Genomic DNA, 6,000 nt, shown 5'->3' on the forward strand with positions numbered 1-6,000 from the left:
TGCCACTGCAAATTCAACCTCTTCTCAATCAACTTTGTGGGAAGAATTTGATCAAACGGTGGTTAATTTGATTGGAGGAACAAATCCATCGGTTGCTGGGATTGTCGAAGTAGATAAATATTTGAACGAACCTTTAATAAGTAGATTTGAAAATCCCTTAGCTTGGTGGGCCGAACGAAAAAAAGTTTATCCAAGAATGTATGAGTTGGTAAAAAGAAGATTGTGCATGATTGCAACTTCAGTGCCGTGTGAACGAGTTTTCTCAAGAGCTGGACAAGTAGTGACTGAAAAAAGAAGTAGATTAACAACCAGTAAAATTTCACAAATTTTATTTTTGAATCATAATATGTAAACCTTCTAATGTGTATTTATATTTGTAAATAATGTTTTTATGTTACATTGGCATGTATTTAAAAAAATACTGAAGAAAGTTAATGACAGCATATAAAACATAAAGGAAATTTCATCCATATAAATTAAATGTGGCACTCTTATTAATTGTAAATACCGTTTTTATATAACATCTTACTTAATTACATATTGACATGTTTGAAAAATAATACTGAAGATAGTTATTGTCTGAATTTAAAACTTAAAGGCAATATTTTCATGTATGAAAAAATTAGAAAACAACAATTTTTGTGTTTACCGTTTGTGTGTTTTTACAGCATTCGGCTGAACAAAAGTACAAAACTAAAACACAGTAACTAACGTTCTTATCAAAATCGACTTTTTTGTATCCTCATTGTCATCTTGTTACGCTGAATTAAACGATATTATTTTCTTTGGATTCGGATGATTATTTATCAATTTACAAACAAGTAACTACAACTTACAAGAGTTTATTATATGATAAGCCTATTAATGTTTAGAATATTGGCTCTCCTGAACAATTTCACAAACTGTAGTTACTGTGTTTTAGTTTTGTTCAGCCGCATTGATTTAAAATGTTTATATTTTTTTTTATGAAAACTGTTATCTCCTGTTAGAGTCGTTCCGATCTAGAGATCCGAATCCCGATAACCAGGCAGCACTGCAGCAGGCACTAGTGCAACTACAAAGTACATTCGTTCACGAACGAATCGAGACGGCGTGACGGTCCACGGCCCCGGGTACCTCCAGTATATCCAATTCACAAAAAAAAAATATTGATACGAACGACCGGTTCATTTTTACACGATCCGGATCATTTCGTTCAATGCATTGAATCGGATCAAATGACCCGTTCGTTCGCGAACGACACACCTCTATCTGTGACGCGACGCGACGTGACACGCCGCTACCGCTCGCAATTGCCGCTCGCCGCTAGTAATCAATGTACACACTCCGATTTAATTACATGGGCTTAAATTTTTTTCCTAACGCGCCGCTCGACGCTCGCCGCTCGCCGCTCGCCAATGTACACGAGGCTTAAGTATAAAAGGCTCGTCAACATATTGACAGATATTTGGATGAATTCACGTATGTCAAATAACGATAATCCAATTATAAAAATTATATAAATATTGCATGTCTGGATATTATTTTCCTCCTCAATTTAATAATTAATTGAAGGGTCCAGCGTGCAACAACCTGGTATGTCCACTTTTGAAAATTGTTCAGGAGATGAAAAAAACATTTAAATTCTTTAATATTAGTCATACACTGTATGTTTATATAGAAAACATGTAGCATTCCTTTTTCTTTATTTATATTATGTATTCAAATTATAATTATATTAACACAAAAAATGTTATGACCTATAAATGAGATAAATTTATGGACTTACCAGGTTTCTTGCTCTGAAATTTGGTTTTTTTTCATTTTTAGTCAAATTAGTTTCGGTGCAAAAACCTTGTATGTCCGGACAATAAGGACATACCAGGTTCTTGCACTGAATGTAATAACCTAATAAGTCCATTTTTGCTTTATCTCCATATCTAATAATCGGACATACCAGTTTGTTACACCGATGAAATGTGTAGTTTTATTTCCTCATTAGAAAACAAAAAAAAAAACTTTTTTTGAGAAAGTGGACATACCAGATTGTTGCACTGGACCCTTCAATTTCTAATAAGTTTTTATAATAGTTTTTGAAATACCTGATATTTAAGTTTTAATTTTTGCAATAATTTTTAATTCATTTTTTTTTTAATTACGCCGCGTGAGGGTAGTCATCGCGATGATAACTTAATTATTTATTTATTATCTAACATTTATTTGGTTAGATATATTCACAGATATATATAATAACTAGATATAGCCGACTTCTTCTTATAAATGACGCCGGCAGCCATTTACAACTATTGGGCAAAATATAATATACTCTCATCATACCAAACGAAGTTATTGACGCGATCAGTGGCGCCCAAGGGGGGTCAAGGTGGTTCAATTGAACCAGGTATATTTAGGGTGGGGTGTCCTTAAGTTAGGAAACATCACAACATGTTTTAGGATGTAAGTGAATATCATCGAGTGGATGTGGTTATAAACTACAACACAGGTGACAGGTACAATGTGTTTACATTCTATAGTCGTTCTAATAGTGGTAGGTACTGTTTAAGCGACGTAGATTAGGTAGGTAATATAGCTATTAGCGATAATGAATTCTGGGTAATACCGTCGGCCAGTGGCGGCGTGAATAGCTATTTTATGAGGCGACCGCCTCATGCAAAAGTGGGGTGGGTGGGTCGTTTAAATTGTTTTATAGAGAAATATAGGTCTTTTCGATTTACGTTAAACGTAAGCTAAACGTAAGCTTTTATTCGATCATAATTAATATTATTATTAATACAATAATACGTGAGGCACATTTAAGTTTTAACAATAAATACCTAGTAGTTAGTACTTAGTAGAGTACAATCTAAATAAAATCGTATTCTAAAATAGACTATATCGCGGGCCGTCAGCCGTTTGGCGTTTCCTGAAAATGAATTAATAAAAATCCAAACAAATAATGCTATAAATATACAGCTATCAGCATTTTACACAAAATCTAATAACCAATGAGCATGTTTAATGAAAATTGTGTTATTCAGACTGATTGTACGGCTATGTCGTATTATTGGAGTCTACTGTCTAGTGCGCTGTTCATTGTTTAACGTTATTTTTCTCGTCTATTATTTTGATAATTTGTACGTTATAAATTATAATGAATTCACGCGTGTGTGGTTTTTGTTGTAAAGAAAGAGGAGATTTAAACCAAACAAATTGGAGTCGACACATCCAAGCATGTAAAAGTAAAAAAATTAAAACCAACAGTAGTTTTAATATAAAACAATTTTTTACGTCAACACTTAAAAAAGGTATGTATTATTGTTATAATATTATATTTGATTGTATCTAAATATTTTTACATTTTTAATAAATTATAAATTATTTTAAGTTAATGAAGTTCATATTAACTTTATTATTTTTATTATATATATATTTATCTAGAATATTTAAATGAAGCAGATCTAACCAGCAGTATTGAAATTGATAATCCTAAAAATATTAAACCAGAACCAGAAATACAGAATCCTACAGACAAATATGGTACTTTATGCTATTTAATTCTATATTTTGTAGACATTAAGGATTAAATTAAAAATGTTAAATTATGTTCATTACATCTATAGAGCATCCAAAAGGATCTGATCATACTTGCCATGTAAACCTTGGAAGTTTGGAAGTAAATGTTGCAATTAATGAACTGGACAGACATATTTTATCAACTGTAACTAGCTCTTCTCACAAAACAGGTACCAATGCATTTATATTATTTTATTTATATTTTTTATTTTTAATGTACATAATTTATTATTTTAGAAATAATAATTAATTAAAAAAAAACAAGTAAACTTTTGATCTTAAAATTGTAAAAGTATGAATTATGTTCTTTGAATTTTATATTTAATTATTTAAAATTATTATGTTTATTTTGTCCATTTTTGTATTATGTGTATCAATATAAATTTCATATTTTTTAGTTGGTGAACTTGAATTATCATGTGAAAATTCAATTACAGATGTTTGTAGTGAAAATGTCTATAAAACTGTTGCTTCATTTGGACAAAATACTGATCAGTTAGAGTCAGGTAATACTCCTATATATTTTAATTTATTTTACTAATTTAAAATTGTAATGTAACATTTTTATACAATTGATAGTTGAAATAATAATATATTGAATATATAATATTACTACTAATAAACTAATAATACTATATAATATTTATAAAAAAATTATATAATTTTTGTTTTGCAATTTTTAAACATACTGTACCTACCCCAAAGTTAGATAATTATTTTTAAGTTCATCAATGCATTTTATTAAATAATTAACTAAAAAGTGTGTTTAGATTAAAACAATTGAAAGACAAATCTTAAAGGTATTTTTGTGATTGAAAAAGTTGTTTGCGAGCGTAGCGAGCGGCTTTGGTAGAGTTAAAAATTTTAAATGCAAGTTATCAATATTTAATTGATGAATAGGTAGGTGGGTGGCTATTGATTTAACTATTTGAACCATATATTTCATAGGTGTTGTGCGCCACTGGACGCGATATCCACCTATAGCTAATAAATAAGCGGTGAATTTCACAGTGTAAAAACTAATATTGTGTATATTATACTATTATAGCCGCCGAGCCTAAGATATTTATATTATCAATGGTTGGAAGTTAGAACGGAGTGACGTCTTATTAATATAAGCCTTTCGTACTGCCGTCTATAACGACCGCGGCCGACCGGTATAGCGGCTATAGTGGATTATTCATTATTAACATCATATTTAATATACCGTCAATCGAGGTGACTTGGAACTGCGAGGTGAAATGAAACACTTCGGTTTTTTTTTAAACATATAAGGTTATCTATGAAACAAAATTATATAATTTAATTCTGCCTCCATTCAAATTAAATGTACAATATTTGTGATAATAAATGTTATCATCAACCATGTGCTTGTTCTTATCATTACCACCAAAAAAAATAACCAAACATTTCTTATGATAACAGCGATTTTATCATTGCTCTCAAAAGTGCTTCAAATGTTTGTGATTGAAGTCAAATTTAAAGGTTTGTATATTTTTTATACATTAAAGGACACTTCAAAAGCAGAGTTTTGTAGTTAAAAGTCCTTAAACATTTTTTGCCAATTTTATAACTCAAGTTTTATTTTACAGAAGAAAATTGAGGGTGACTTGGAACACCAAAAATGCCAAACAAATACATATATTAAACGAGGATGATTACATGATAGTAACTGATGAGACTGAATTTAGTAATAACATTGTACAAAATATATTTAATAATAATGATGGTGATATTATAGATGAGACTGAATATAATAATATAAATAAGACAGATAAATACTCTACACCAACTAACTATAAGACTGAAGAAAAAAAAAAAAAATCTGATGAAATAATTGTTAATGATTTTGTTATGGTCAAATTTGAAACAATTAAAAAAAACATTGAAACGTTTATAGGCCAAGTGACTGAAATTGAAGAAAATGAATATACATGTAAATTTTTAAGAAAAAACAACCAGATGACGGGCTTTTATTGTTTCCCATTCATAATTGATGAAGCGACTGTCTCAAGAGAACAAATTATCAAAAAAATGGTTGTAAAAAACCAAAGAAGAGGCAATTTCCAATTCCAATAGTACTTACCCTAAGTATTAAGTATTATTATTAAGTAGATAGCTATTAAGTTAAGTTTTCCTATTTAAAAAGTTTTTATTTTGTTTTTATCATGTTGTTGATATTTTTTATTTAAATATTAAGTTTACTGTTTAAAAAAGGTAAAGTTAACCTGTTTATTTTTTATATTTATTTAAACATGTATTTGTGTTTATTTTTAAGCAACTATTAAGTTATGTTTTCCTATTTAAAAAGTTTTTATTTTGTTTTTATTATGTTGTTGATATTTTTTTATTTAAATATTAAGTTTACTGTTTTAAAAAGGTAAAGTTAACCTGTTTCTTTTCTATATTTATTTAAACATGTATTTGTGTTGATTTTTAAGTAACTAT

Source organism: Metopolophium dirhodum, chromosome 1 (genome assembly GCF_019925205.1).
Source record: "Metopolophium dirhodum isolate CAU chromosome 1, ASM1992520v1, whole genome shotgun sequence".
NCBI classification, from domain to species: Eukaryota; Metazoa; Arthropoda; class Insecta; order Hemiptera; family Aphididae; genus Metopolophium; species Metopolophium dirhodum.